The 15,605-nt window shown below is 45.5% G+C and overlaps 2 long non-coding RNA genes across 2 annotated transcripts; one reads left to right on the top strand and one right to left on the bottom strand.

Annotated features, from left to right (window-relative positions):
• Positions 1 to 7,180: 7,180 nt before the first annotated feature.
• LOC138918225 (uncharacterized) lies at positions 7,181 to 11,380 on the bottom strand. Its single transcript, XR_011427273.1, has 3 exons — positions 11,238 to 11,380; positions 11,097 to 11,161; positions 7,181 to 7,408 (listed from the first exon to the last, which is right to left on the bottom strand). It is a non-coding gene; the product is annotated as an uncharacterized lncRNA (long non-coding RNA).
• LOC111768317 (uncharacterized) lies at positions 10,763 to 15,368 on the top strand. Its single transcript, XR_011427274.1, has 3 exons — positions 10,763 to 10,892; positions 11,044 to 11,190; positions 14,353 to 15,368. It is a non-coding gene; the product is annotated as an uncharacterized lncRNA (long non-coding RNA).
• Positions 15,369 to 15,605: the final 237 nt, after the last annotated feature.

The raw sequence follows: 15,605 nt of genomic DNA, 5'->3' as shown, positions 1-15,605 counted from the left end.
GGATAGAGGATTCACACATAGTACAAAATTCAAAGAGTATAAAGATTTTACTGTGAATGTGGATCTCTAACCAAATAATTCAGGCAAATTACTATAGAGATAAAGCAAATATGGCAAATGACAACAGTTGTGGTGAGTATGTGGGGATTCATTGCACCATTCTTCCAACTTTTCTGTATGTTTGAAAGTTCTTCACAATAAATTTGGGGGTAGGGAAAGTCAGTCTCCCTCTGTCTCCATCTGTCTTATGACACAGCTCCTAGGAGGTAAGCACCCTTTCGAGTTCCTGCTTCTCCTTCCAGAGCTACTCAGATTTCATGGGTGTGTAGGCATGCACGCACTCGCACGCACACACATCGGTCCAGTAGGTTATTTCTGGTACCTCATTGATAGGATTTAGTTTTTGAAAGCTTTAGCAGCGTAAGTGTTTAGGAAAGGCCATCCAGGTGAATTCCCACAGCCCATTTCCCAGGTGCGGGTGACTATGTTGTTCCCGAGACTCACCCCTAGAGGGCGCCCTCTCCACTTGACTGGCAGCAGCAAGGCGCAGAAATCAGTGTGCCAGGGCCGCCGCCGCGTGACTCTTGAAAAGTGGGGCTTCCGAAAGTATAAACACTTCTGTTCTGTGGCCTTAGCCACGTTTTTTGTGGGTTGCAAAACTCAGACTCGGAGCGCACATTTTGGCTTCGCAGCAGCAAAGGCTGAACGACGGAAAGCTTGCCCAGGAAGCTTCTGCCACAAGCTGTACCAGGAACTTTTAGAGGATGGATGAAACGCCCCATTTCCGGGCACAAGAGACGCTTCGTAGCATCCCAAACATTTTGATGCTGATTACTTGACAAAATTAAAAAAAAATTTTTTTGACTAAAGGAAAGCCATTTTTTAAAATATGTTGGAACCCATTTTTAGCACTCTGGTTGAAAGATGTTTCTGAATTAATAATACCAGTCTTATTCTCCGTGTAGTTAGGGAGACAAGATTTCACGATGTTATCTCTGGATCTGTGTAAAAATGAATTGTATTATAATAGTGAGTGTAAAACAAAAAATTTTTAAATCAACACCAGTAGATAAATGACTAGCTTAAATTAATCAAATAGAAATGTTGTTTTATTAATGTTGGATATGTACTGTAACTTGAAGTAGGCTAAAAATTTTGGCATTAAGAATATGTATATAAATATCTGTTTTGAGAAGTGAGTCTCTTTGAAAAAAATTTTCGTGTTGCTTAAAATATAGCATAAATATAGCAATATAGAATAGTTGTTAAGAAAACGAGTTTTGCCACTTTAAGGAGTTTGTACTGCAAACATAGTCATAAAACCAATGGGTGAACTGATTTATCTATAAGATGATTCATGGTAACTGTTTATAATATAATAACTATTTACAATAGCAAAAAAATGGAAATAACATAAATATTCAGAGTTTGGATTAAAAATATATGTGGTACAGCCATGAAATGGAATATTATGAAGCTATAAAAGGAATAGAGAAGCTTTCTGTGTATGAGAGGCATATCCATCTTTCCAGTCTACTAGAATTTCTTCACAATGGTTACGAAGAGAAATTTGAGAAATCAGGTGATGCCTTCAACCACAATTTTCATTTTTTAAACTTTCCATTTTGAAATAATTATATGTTCACAGGAAGTTGCAAAGGTAGTACAGAGAGGTCCTTGTACCCTTCATCTAGTGTCCTCCAATGGTTACAGCTCAGGGAACTATGGTATAATATCAAACCAGAAAGTCGACATTGGTGCAATGTGTGTGTGTGCTGTTGTATCACCCGAGTAGAACTGAGTAAACACTATTGCAATCAAGATACAGAACTGTTCAATCACCACAAAGATCTCCCTCGTGCTGCCCTGTTATAGTCACACCCACCCTTCCCCCACTGTCCCTACCCCTGGCAACCTCTCATCAGTTCTCCATCTGTAAAATTTTGTCATTTTGAGAATATTATATAAATGGAATCATACAGCATGAAATTGTTTTTTTTTCACTCAGCATAATGCCCTTGAGACCCATCCAAGTTGTTGCCTGTATCGGTAGTTTGTTCCTTTTTATTGTTGAGTCGTGTTCCACAGTAGGGATGTACCACTGTTTAGTCATTCACCTTTTGTAGGACATTTTGGTTGTTTCTAGTTCCAGGCTACTGCAGATAAAGCTACTATGAACAATCGTGTACCGGTTTTTGTGTGAACATAAGTTTTCATTTCTCTGGGATGGATGCCCAGGAGTGCGATTGCTGGATTGTAGGATAAGTGTATGCGCTGGTTTTTAGAAACTGCCAAATTATTTTCCAGAGTGCTGTACCATTTTACATTCCCAACCACAGTTTTCTTTTTATACAAAATGTTGTTGACTGCTGTTAGCACAATGGCACTAGGCCAAAGGCGCACGAGAATCTGAGACACTTTTAATTTCTAGAAAAAATAAGTTTGATATACATTACAATATACATGAAGGAAAAAAGAGAGGTCATGACTAATCTCTTTGCTGGCCCACAAGGTCCCATGTTTATCATCTCAGGCTTTCAGAATGATCCTTCCCTCACTATCAAACTAACCTTTTGTTAGAAAGCTACAACACATTGCACAGGCCACCTGGTGTACCCCTGACCTCTGACCCTTGCTTATATTCTGTCCCAAGGATCCCATGAAGCTTGGGCTCATTCTGGAATATTCTGCCACCAATAATAGTTATTTAGAGACCTTAGAGAGTCATTTCAGAGCCATCCCCTCCTGGGAACCTCTGTACCTATACATCCTGTCCCCAGTCCCCCAGCACTAAACAGGAATAAACTGTTTTGAATACATCTGTCCACTGTCGCCCCCACCCTGCAGGCTTTAGTAGTTAGAGTGCAGGGGTGAGGTCACACTCTTCTGGGTTAGGAGTGCAGGCTCCAGGGCCCTGCTGCCCTCTCTGAAGTCCTTGGACAAGTTATGACTCCTAAGCCTGAGTTTCCTTACCTGTACATTTGAGGGGAAAGATAATAACAGAACCAGCTAACAGTCCATTGGGTTATTCTGCAGATAGTTATAGAGTGTCTAATATGGGCCAGCTGAGGGTACACTTGTGAACAAAAGGGAGGTCCTGCCCTCGGGGAGAGCAACTGGAAGAGAAAACATAAGTACAGTGCTCAGTCTGGCCTTTGGCAGGCAGTTGGTCCTCAAGAAACATTAGTTATTTTATTATTGTAGTCAAACTCAATACTTGTTTATGGACTTGAATGGAATATGAACCCAGTATTACACATTTGGTCTAGTATATTCTCATTCATTGTAGGCAGACATTAATTACCATTAAATGTTAGGAGCTGTGCTGGTCTCATCTCATTGCTAAAGTCAGATCAATTGCTGACCAAGGGCACTCCATTTTGTGCTTCAATCTTAGGATTATTCTGAATTTAATATCTTGAATATCAAATTCAGTAATGGCCTCTTGCTGTAAACATACAACTTTGAAGAATGAGTCTTTATACAAACTGCCAAAAAAGTCTCTTACAGTGTGCTCGAAGGTTCGTATATTATCAAGACTCCCACAATTTCCCGTTGGTTATGAAAGGTGGCACATTTCATAAATATTCAATCAGAAATACAAAATTTAGCAGGGGAAAAATCTCTTAGAGGAAATTAATTTTTAAGTCCATAAAGAAATGCCAAAAAGGTGGCCCCCCGAAAAAGAGAATACAGTGGCTGAATGAAGGCAGAAATATTCAAAAGAGATTTGAATTTAGGCAAACTGCTCATTGTGCAAATTGGTCAATGAGTGACTGATCGCCAGGTAAAGATATCCTTAGGACCTGTGCCTCTGGTCAGTGTGGTCTGTCCCTAGGGCAGAACCAACATGGAGGACACGAGCAGGTTGGACATTACAGTAGGGCTGGATGGGAGTGTACTGTTGCCTGACCCTGGGTCACACCCCTGCTTCCAGGAAGTCAGGAGAGATTTGAGGCCTTTTTGACTTCCATAGGGGAAGTTGGGGCCTTGCTCCCCACCACGACCCAGACAACCACAGAGGTTTGCAAATAGTAACCAACAGGTGTTCATTATAGTAAACGAATAGACAGGTAGCATGGACTCCAGTCACAGCTCATCAACCATCCAGCAATGTGACTTTGCAAAAGTTCCCTAATCTCTTCTCAGCCTGAGTTTACTCATGCGTAAAATGCCAGAGTGGACTTAGATGTTCACTGCAGTCCCTGTAAGCTCTAAGATTTCCTGAGATTTCGCTGCTGTCAGAGCTTCTCCCATGTTTTGACCTTTCCAATAGACTTGAGGCTAGAATGGAAATAAGGAGTACCATTTTTTGTTAGGCACTTGAAGGCAGCCAGGACTTTGCTATAGCAAAGGTTAATGTTCTGTGTCTCAAAGATTCATTTCCCCAGGAGCTCAGAATGTAAATGTTAAGGTGACGAAAACAGCCAAATCCAGCCTCTGGTTCATTTGAATCAGAGCCGCTCACCTCTCATGGTGCAAGCCTGGAGCAGAGGGCCTCCTCTGTGGCCTGAAGTTTCATAAACTTGGGTTTAGGCTGTCAGCACTGATTTAAAGAGATTTGGTAGTTCAATTTTCTTCTGGGAATGAGCTGACCATTCACAGCGGGGTTTGGGGGCTCATAGTGAAACCTGAGCTGGCTTCTTCCCCGCTGGAGGGGCAGAGTGAGTCAGATGTTTGCACAGAAGTCTGCGGTGTCAAATCCACAAATTCACAGACCTTACGCCTTCATCACTTCAAACCGGAAAGGTGTTGCAACCTAACAGTTTTAATTGCTAAACCCTAGCCGCAAACTCAAATCTTTGAATTTAATGAGAACTGGGTGTGAAAGGCAGTGAACGGTAGTTTCTTCCTCTTCTCATTCGCTTCCTTGTTTGTGCTCAGGCCCAGACCAAAAAGGCCTGCTCTGGACGTGCTCTCCTCCAGGTGATGGGCCTGCTTCTTTCCTACTCCTTGCTGGAATCTGTGCACCTTTGTTTCCACCCCAATCTCCTGGGAACAAGCAACTCTGAATTCTTCTTGCCATAGCTGGTACGAATCCCAGTCCAAAACTCAGGTGGACAAGAAATAAAACTCTCTGTTCTAGAACTTGACTCTAAGTCCAGGCCTCTGCCCTGCTAAGCGGGTGTAAAACCTCCAACTGCAGTCTTTCCTGGGCGCATACTGCTTGTTCCTCGACAACACACACATCCTGAGTGTCGCGCAGTCCTGGGAGTTTAAGCAAGGCCACGGTGAGGGAGGGGGTGATTCTGGCTCTGGGTCATCAGTCACATGACTGATCCAAGGATCTGGTTTACCCTGTCCACGTGGCCCTCTTGGCTCCGGGGTCCTCTGCTGCTTTCCTGTCATCCTGGGGCCCTGGGAATCTTTCTGAGGTCGTCCTAGTGGCTGGCTGCACCACCTTCCACAGGCTTCCAGACTCCAGACAGTATTCCCAGAGTCAGCTCCCTTCTTAAATGGGAAGAATGGAAAAAGGAAAATACAGGAAGAACCAACAGTGTGCATTAACACCCTCTGGCATAATCCAGGCTCTTTTACTCCAGCTCTGTGTTTCTACATGGGAGGTTACAGGCATGTACTTTTTCAAAAGAAATAATAAATTGATAAAATCTAATATTCTCTAACATGTATTGAGTACAAGCTGAACCTGGAATTGTCTGATTTAATCAGCATGATAGCCTTTTGAACTAAGTACTATCATTATTTCCATTTTACAGATCAGAAAATTGAGGCTCAGTGAGATAAAGAACTTGCCCAAGGTCCCACAGGAAGCAGTGGGAGAGCTGGGATTTGAATCCCAGCGTTCCTGACACTAGAGTCTAAGTCCTTATTTATAAGCAGTGCTCAACTGCATCATAGATGCTCAAAAAAAAAGCCAGACCTGTAAGCCTGGTGTGGCACTTAAAAATTCTATTTTTATGGAGTTTGTTCCATAGTCTGGCCCTTCTGTCAGTTGGACTATAAAAAAGCACCCAGCAGTCACTCCAGCTGCTCAGGGCCCATGTTACAAGCTCAATAAGTACTTGTTGACTGATCGTGCATCTCACAAGCAATTTTGAATTTTCAAATCCTTTTGTGTCTGGTTCAAATGTGGCAGAAAAAGTGAGAGGTTGTTGGCAGCATTGTCTTCTCTAAAAAAATTACAAAAACTCTTCTAGTTCTGCTTTTTAAAAAAGAAAAATTTGCCTACTGACTCCATCAACTCTTCCTTGGCTTTGGCTTCCCAGCTCCCAGCCGACTCAGGATGGCATGCCCTGCAAGGTTTTGGCAAGACAGACCTGGCTTTTAAATCGTGGCTTGGACACTTGCTGTTTGTGTGACCCTGGCTGGTCCCATACCTCTCTGACCCTGTGTAAAATGTCCATAAAACAAGAGCATTAATAAAACCTTCCTCAGGGATAGTGTGAGTGTACATAGTAGGCACTCAATGTCTAGTTCCCTTCTCTGTTAGTTAAAACAACCTCATCAGAGTCTTCTATCAATTAGAATTTTAAACTTAAGGTCCTTCTGAAAACTCTTTAAGTAAAGGAAGCCATCCCTTTGGATGGGTCTAGGAATTCATGTTTACCAATACAGCTTAAAGATGATGTAATAGTAGGATGTTTTCAGTTGCAAGGAAGAGAAAATGCTTACTCCAACTGGCATAAATAATAAGAAAATACATTATCCAAAGGTGCGAGGGTTGAATCAGTGGCTCACTGGTAAGGACCCAGGTTCTCCAGCTTTTTCTCAACCTTCTCTTGAGTGGGCTATATCTGCTCAGGGTCACAGGTTAACTGGAGCAGCAGGTACAGGCATGATATCCTGACATGGCCATATCTAGAGGTAGAACAGGGGCCTTTTAGTCTAGTGTCCTTTTGTTAGGAGCCAAGAAACCTCTCCCAGAAACCTCCCATCAGATACATCCTCACATTTTAATGGGCAGAACTGGGTCATGTGCTGTAGTCTAATAGGACCACTAAGATGGAATTAAACCAATTAGGATTTATCTCTGAGCTGGGGATGAGGTGACCATTTCCTAAGTCATGTGGGGCAAGATGGCTCCTTGAAAGAAATCCAGGTTCTATCAGCAAAGAGAAATGGAGAGGATTGTTTTGATCACCTCCTCTTCACCCTGTTAATGTGGGAGGGATTTCCACCCTAGGGTTACAGGGATGGCCGAACACACGACACTTGAAAGTTGAGATTGACAGTAGTTTATTCGTCACCAGCACTCACAGCCTGGGGGAGGAAGACACCACATGCCACACAGGGCCACGTGGGAGTTGCACTCGGGAGCAGAGTATTTGTAGTATAAAGAGGGTGAGGCATTCCTGCAGGAGGATGTGATTGGCTTGTTGGAGTAATTCCATGGGCTGGCAAGAACTAAATCCCACTTCTCAGGGATAAGCAGGAACTATGCTGGTCCCTGCAACAAGAAGAGTTGTCTGGCTAGGAGACCTTATCCGTGGGAGCAGAATGGGGAGGGGAACTTGTGGTTAGGCCATTTGAGGCCTTCCTGATTTTACCAGATGTCAAGGCAGCACATAATATTGAACTTTAATTTGAGGCCTTACCCCACACGGATGAATGTGGGATACATACTTATAGCAGATGACTGTCCATCCATCATCTGAGCAACCTCCCGTCCTGCCTTCCACCATCCATCCATCCATCCATCCATCCATCCCATCCGTCAATCCATCGATCTATCCTCTATACCTTCCACAAAGGAGTGAGGCAGCCTAGACATTCTCACCACATGTCTGGTGGTTTTTAATGTTGTCCAGCTCATAGCTGTTTGTGAGTGGTCAGCATTTGGATCAGCCCTTCTAGTCCTTCTCCAACTCTTCACCCTTCTCGACTCTGCGCTAGCCAGTAGGGTCAACTCAGTGACCCTGGAATACGCTTTTTTCTGTTCTGCTTCTGCTTTTGCTAGAACCGTCCTCCCCTCTTCTCTGCTCGTCTAAATTCCACCCTTGCTTGAGCCAAGTCCCTCACCATCCAAACACTGTCCAAACTTTCCCTGAATTCTGGTTCTTCTCGTCAGCCCAGAACTCCTGTGGTAACTGCTGCATGCAAGTGCATGACCGTACGCTCCTGTGTATCACTGCCTCCCGGGGGACTGTTCTTTCACCTTTTATGGTTAGTTCCCATCTCATTTGTATCTTTTCTTACCAACCTCATCATTAATTCTCTGAGGGTCAGGGTCCTGTCCCGACACCCCTGCGTCCCCCTCATTGCACAGGGTGGAGGACAGCACAGCACATTGTCACCTGCAAGCTCCCAAGGCTCCAAAGACAATTCTGGATTTAATTTAAATCATCTAATTTCTTTAAAAAATATTTATGATGTAACTACAAAAAGCAGTGCGACTAGAATCTCTAAAAGAACATTTATCTAGCATCTAGCACATAGAAGGAACTCAATAAAAAAGTGTTGAAATGTTCAATAAAACACTTAAAGGGCCTTAAAATTCTGATTATTTTACATACACCCTTATGATTGTTGCGTTATCTATGCACTATCTGTGTTATTATTAATATGGTTCCTTACACTGATTAGTTTTTAAACTGATTTCTAGATCTAAGCAATAGTGTCTGTGACATCAGGGGTTTGATGAGCTAGTTATTTTTAGATATCCTAGAAAAATTACACAATTATACCAAATTGTTGTGTACCTAGTACCTCAAGTTATTTCGCGTGTCACACTTGGGAAACTCTAACCTGGCCATGTCCATATCTACATCTTTTATGATTAAAAAAGCCAGTCATAACAGAAAAGACTGCTATTATGTATCTACCATTGTATATTTCTACTTATTTGAGCATTTTACTAAAGGCAAAAACTCTAGACACAGAAAGCAGATCTGGGGGCTGGCCCCGTGGCCAAGTGGTTAAGTTCGCGCGCTCCGCTGCAGGCTGCCCAGTGTTTCGTTGGTTCGAATCCTGGGCGCGAACATGGCACTGCTCATCAAACCACGCTGAGGCAGCATCCCACATGCCACAACTAGAAGAACCCCCAACGAAGAATATACAACTATGTACCGGGGAGCTTTGGGGAGAAAAAGGAAAAAATAAAATTTAAAAAAAAAAAAAGAAAAGAAAGGAGATCTGTGGTTCCTGGGGCCAGGGATGGAAGTGAGACTGACCTTGAATGGGCACCAGGAGCGATGGAAACGTTCTAAAACTGGATGGTGGTGGTGACCACACAACTGTACGAGTTTGGAAAAGGAATCCTCAAACTGTATATTTACAATGGATACATTTTATGGTTTGTAACATACCTCAAAGAAAAAGGAAGAGGAGGAAGAGGAGAAAAGAAAAGAGAGGACTAGAAAAGAAATGATCAGCCTAGAGAGGGAATGAGGGGGCCTCCGCAGTCCTGGTGATGTTCTGTTTCTCGACCTGGGTGTTGGTGAAAATTCACCAAGCCGTTCATTTATGTTTTGTGCCCATTTCTATATGAATGTTATACCCCAGTAACAAAATCTACTAAAAAGAAAATTCAGCCAAGATGGGGGCACCATTTCTTCCCAAGTAATAAAAAGTTATTACTTTCCTGCTGATTATTTTGAATAATTACATCACTCTGCCAACTTAGTTTTACAATATTAGGAGTTTAGATTTTGTTTGTCTTAATAAAGAAAGGGTTATAAAAAGATGTGTTTAGCTAATCACACAATTGCTAGAAGAATGTCAGCGGAAGCCATTGTTCCTTAATTATTCATAACAATTATGAGAGTGGACAATATTCAACTTGCAACCAAAATAAATGGACGTGTTGAGAGGTCTTGGTGGAACAATCTAATCATCAGTCTTGAAAAGTCCCCCTCTCTCAGCCAGTTGTCCTGCTGCCTGCCAGAGTTTCAGTTCTATATTTATCTTTTCAGATCAGCAGTATAGCAATTAGTTATTATAATAAGAGCTACCAATTTGTTGTGTCCCGACTTCATGCCAGGCACTGTATTATCAGAGTTTTTCATACTTTAATTGCCTCATTTCATTGTCACATCAACCCTGCCAAGGAGTTGATTTGTTCCATTTTACAGCTAAGGAAACTGAGGCTGGGGGTTCCTGAGTGGGTCCAAGCCCGCATTGCTGGTGAGTGACCGAGCCAGAGAGCAAGCCGGAGTCCCATGCAGTGTGCTTTGCTATGTCTGGGGACCTGATGTAAGTGACAGGAAATAAGTGACATGTCTAACAGGATTTTGAATCCCGAAACACGGCTCTTCATGCGGTTGCTATAGTTACTTCTCTATGTGATGCTCTCATTTTTGCTGGGGTAACAATGGATCCACTGTTAGCCATTGAGGTGTTGAACCCCCACCACCATCCTGAAACCTGAGGGACATGTTAATAGGTTTAAAATAGCATTCTTGCCTTTTAATCATTTCAGAAGCTCCTAGAACATGAACAGATCCTGTACTATGGCAGCTTTACAAATATTGCTATTTGCTCCTTGTGTAAGACATAGGAACTCTCTAAAGGTAATATAAGCATATTTCAGACAGAATCCTGCAGAACTCCTTGACAAAAGCAATGCATTTGGGGGAGTAGGGGGTGTATGGGTGCTCCCTCATTGGGTTGAGGGAGGGGGTGGGCATCAATGCAGGAGGATGTGTGGAAAGTGAGGCCTGGGATGTGTTAGGAAGGACAGGCCATAGGACCTGGAAAGCCTGGGAGAGACAGGACAGAAGAGGCAGGAGGTGTGTTTTGTAAGTGAATAAGCTCTTGCTCAATAAGCAAACACATGCAGGGGAAGTGGTTTGGATTAGGAATGAAGCGGGTGACAACCAAGGCCTGAAATGTCTTATTGATGAGTGTTTCAAGCCCTGAGCCGTCAGGGAGGATGAGAACTCAGAATCTGGAGCTGTCTTGCCTCCCGCACACCAGCTGGCTGTAATGCTATGGTCAGGCAGCTTTATTCCCATTTGACATACAAGACCTCTCAAGGCCCGTGAAGTTCTCAGATGTGGCCCCCGGAGACACTCTGGGACTAAAGACAGGAGCCAGAGCTTCTGATTCCTGGTCTAATGTCAGATCCATTCTCTCTAATTATAGAGTCATAATGGCGAAGAGGATGGTGACATCCAAGGACAACCACAGGGCCTCACTCTGAAGACTGGTGAGAATCAGACTCCTCCTCCTGGTTCTGCAGCTCCCAGCAGAGTTCTGGAAGCTGATTAAAGAGAAGATCAGAAATAATAGGTAATTAGAAGCCTTATAAAAAGAAAAAATTCTCTCATCATACTTACCGAAGCGTCTCCATGGCTGGAAGTGGGGGAGGCAATGGAAACTGCTCGCTGCAAGGGTCACTTGTGCCAGAGAGTGGCCTAGAGGCTGGGGCAAGTGTGCAGAGGGAGTGGGGCTGGTCCCCAGGGGTGGAGGGAGGAGGCTGTTGAGAAATGTGTTTCCCAGTCAGGACAGCCAGTGAGTCAAAGGTTAGGGAACACTTTTGCCAGCCCCAAAAGAGCCTCAGCTGGTGAAACCAGTGACACAAGGACCAAAGGGGACTGAGGGGGAGGGAGGGAGAGACACATACACAGAAGAGACAGAACCCACTACCAAGAGAGGCAGAGTGGAGTGAGTTTCTCCACTGGCCAGTTCCTTGGCTGTTCCAAGTACGCCAGGAGGGGTAGTTGGAAGGAGCTCAGCAAAGTCTTGGGTCCAGATCATCCATGCAATTAGCTGCTTTAGGGTTCCTTACCCCCTGGGGTCCATAGGGACTGTCCCCAGCTTGGAAGTGGTCGTAGGAGGTAATTGGAAGGCTACAAGTGGACTGAATGTAAGTTCAGCTTCCAGATGACCTGCTTGGACTTCAACAGCTCTCTGAGCAGTGGAGCAGTACCCCCTAGTCTTTGGGGGCACATCCCTACCCAGGGGATCCTCACAGCCCTTTCCAATCTGGCCGAGGCGTACACTCCACCCTGCTCCCTTCAGGGCCTCCTATTTGGATGCTCAAAAGGCTGTTTTGGAAAACCTGCTAAAGGGACACAGACTGTTCCTTTTTGTACTCCTGCTCCAGCAATCCTAAGGCTCCTTAAGGCTGTGCTGGGGCTGGAGGCTCTAAGCGAAGGAGGCAAGGAGTGGGGTGGAGGTGGGGTGGGAAGAGGAGCTCCCCACTGCAGGCAATTATCCGTGAGATTCACCTGTTTTTTGGGCCAAGTTTCATTTGCTGGTTCCCTTTTCCATCTTGTTTACCTTTTTCTCTTCGGTGCTCTTTCATTGCTCCACTCAGTAAACCTTACTGACCATTTCCTGTGGCTGTGGTTGTCCCAGATGAAAAGAGACACTGAATGAAGACTGGGACACAGTCTTCACCGTCACAGAGGTCACATTCTAGTTGGTAACGGGCAATTTCAAAACAGAGAGAAGTTTATGCTCAATGGGGGCAAGCAGGGGGGTGGTTTGGGAGCCCAGGGATGGGGAGCTGAGCAGACCCAAAAGGTTGCTGGCAAAGACTAGGGAGAGCTCCCAAAAGAGGGGGGAACTGGTGCTGGTTCCCGCTAGGGTTGCCAGATAAAATACAGGACGCTTGTATTTAATGCAATATTTGCAACATACTTATACTAAAAAAATTATTCGTTATTTATCTGAAATTCAAATTTAACTGAGTGTCTTGTATTTTCATTTGCTGAATCTGGCAACCCTAGTTCCTGATGAACATACAGGAATTAGCTGAGTCAATAGTGGGACAGGAGGAAGGGCATCCCTGCTGAGAGAACAGCATTGTGCAAAGACCTGGAGGTGAGGGATCCTATGCTTCATTTAAGGAACTGAACATTGCCCAGTGGCTGGAGTATGGCGTGTAAGGGTGAAAGGAGGGAGTGGAGAGCATGCAGCAAACTGTCCCATAGTTGTTGAGCATGTGCTAGGTGCCAGGCATGTTGTGCGGTTCTAGGGGCTGTTGTGAGTCAGACAGACACAGCTTCTGTTCTCTGGTATCTCACAGTTGAGCTGAGAAGCAGTGAGGTGGGGAGAGGGAAAGACAGCCACTGTGGAAGTTATAGCTGGGGGCCTCCAGCCTGACTGGGAGGTCAGGAAAGGCCTCTGTGAGGAGGTGACAATATGCTGAAGGATGAAGAGACAGGCATGCCAAGGGGGAAGAGTGTTCTAGGCTAAGGGAACAGCATAACGGAGGCCCTGAAGTGAAAAAATGAACAGCGGGTCCCAGATACTGAAATGTGGCCAGAGGGGCTGGGGCCCCAAGAGAGAGAAGAGGGACAGAGGAGGAAGCTGGACAAGTGGGCAGGGGCCAGATGGCACCAGAGGGAATTTGGGCTGGATCCTGAAGGCCATGGGAGCCATTGAAGGAGTTTAAAGCAGGCAGGGTGACACAACCAGCTTTGAGTTCTTAAAGGTGACTCACGCTGGAGAGAGAAGGACAGATGGGTAGCGTGGGGACAGAGAGAATGAGGGAGACCCGGGAGAGGGCTACTGCAGATGTTCAGGATGGACAAGTTAGTGGCTTGGCCCAACCCGAAGGAGGTGGAGATGAAGAGAGAGAAGGAGAGATGGGTGCAGGCTGCACCGAGAAGGAAGACTTGGCAGGGCTGGGTGATCTGGCACTGGGAAGTGAGGGGCGGGAGGAGTAGGCATGACTCAAAGCTTCTGGTTTGGACAGATGGGAGGATGGTGGAACCATTTGCTGAGCTGAGCTGGGGACTTGGGAGGTTTGGGGGTGGTGAGGCGAGAGGGTTCAGGTTTGCACATGTAAAGGTGAGGAAACCGGTGGTGGACCATTGGAGGATGGACTATGAAGGAGAGAAAAACCATGGGGAGACAGGCAGAGCTGTGTTCAAATCTCTCTTCTCACACTTGGCTGCGTGGCTTGACCAATGACTTTCCTCTCCTTGCCTTAGTTTTTTCATCTATACCATGGGGTGATGTGGGTCCATCTGCCCTCAGAGTTGTGAGGCTGTGGTGGGCAGCCTCCAAGATAACCCCTAATGGTCCCTCCTCCTGGTATTCATGTCATGTGGTGCTGTCCCACACTGTTACAGGGTTGGTCTGTGAGATCAAGGGACCATGGGGATCTGACTTTCAAGGCTGGGTTATAAAAGACATTGTGACTTCTGTCTTTTTTTTTTTTGCAGGGAAGGAGTTTCCCTGAGCTAAAATCTGATGGCAATCTTTCCTCTCTCTTTTTCTTTTTCTTCTCCCCAAAGCCCCAAGCATAGTTGCATATCCTAGTCGTAAGTCCTTCTAGTTCTTCCATGTGACCTGCCGCCACAGCATGACAAATGACAGACGGGTGGTGTGGTTCCACGGCCAGGAAATGAACCCGGTCCGCCAATGTGGAGAGCACGGAACTTTAACCACTAGGCCATCAGGGCTGGCTCTTGTGGCTTCTGTCTTGTTCCCTCTTAGATCACTCGCTCTGGGAGACGCCAGCTGCCATGTTGTCAGGAGAGGCTCATGTGAAGAGGAACTACTGCTTCCTGATAAAAACTACATGGAGAGCTTGGAAGCGAATTCTCCTGCCCCGGCCAAGCCTTCAGCTGACTGCAGCCCCAGCTGACATCCAGACCACAGGGTCTACTACCTACCTCATCTGCTTCCAAATCCTTGACCCACAGAAACTGTGAGATAAAAAATGTTTGCTGTTTTAAGTGCCTACGTCTTCGGATAATTTGTTATGTGGCAATAGAGAACTGGTCCAGTTCCATCTCTCTAAAAGCACTACCACTTAGCACAGTGGTAGGGGCCATGGAATGTGTAGCATCCGTAGGTCTGGAGTGCAGGAGAGAGGCCTGGGCTGGAGGTTTGGGCATCTTTTGGCTTAGAGACAATAATGGAATCCATGGAAGGGCTGAGTCAGTCCATGGAGATGGGTACACGGAGAGGAGAGGATGATGGCCTTGGCCAGAAACCTGGGATAAGGGGTGGGTAAAGCAAGAGGAGCAGCATCTCCATGAGTCTGAGAGGAGCAGCTGCAGAGAAAGGAGGAAAACTAGAACAGGGCATCCTGGAAGCCATGGGAAGAGGCTGTCTCTTGGACGGTGTAGTCAAGGGCATCCCCACAGGGAGCCCTGAGAGAGGAAATCTGAGGAGCTTCCTCTGGATTCAGCAACAAGGAGATTCCTGGTGGGCCCACAAGAGCTGTTTAAGGTGAAGAGGTGGGCCCTGGGGCCAGACTGAATGTTGTGGGTTGGGGTGTCAGTGTAAATGCTTTCTACTCCCAAGCCCCAAACCAAGATGGTTCACAGGAGAATCCTATAGAAAATCCAAACTACGGAAAATCCCAGTCTTATAGAAGCTGCTCTAGTGAATAGACTCAGCCCTTAATTTATTTTATGAGGCTGATGTAACTTTGATAGCAAAACCAGACAAGGAGAGAATAAGAGAGGAAAATAGTAGGCATAGCTCACATATCTCACACAGCAAAAGAGGAAAGGGAGGGGATTCTGGGGTAGGGGGTCTGGGATGGGGTGATATGGGGTCAAGAGAGAGGTCTGAGAGTTATTTATGTCAGATAGAGTCCTGGGGCTGTTAATCTCCTGATGGCAGGGGCCTGGAGAGGGAGGCGTGGGAGATCTGAGCCTAGAGAGGCTCAAGACTGGAGAAGGGCATGGGCCCAGAGCCCAGGAGGGTCACCTGGATAGGAAGCAGACCCCTCAGCC

The sequence above is a fragment of the Equus caballus genome, chromosome 16 (genome assembly GCF_041296265.1).
Source record: "Equus caballus isolate H_3958 breed thoroughbred chromosome 16, TB-T2T, whole genome shotgun sequence".
NCBI lineage: Eukaryota > Metazoa > Chordata > Mammalia > Perissodactyla > Equidae > Equus > Equus caballus.
The sequence above is the reverse complement of the archived record's forward strand: the minus strand, read 5'-3'. Positions and strand labels throughout refer to the sequence as shown.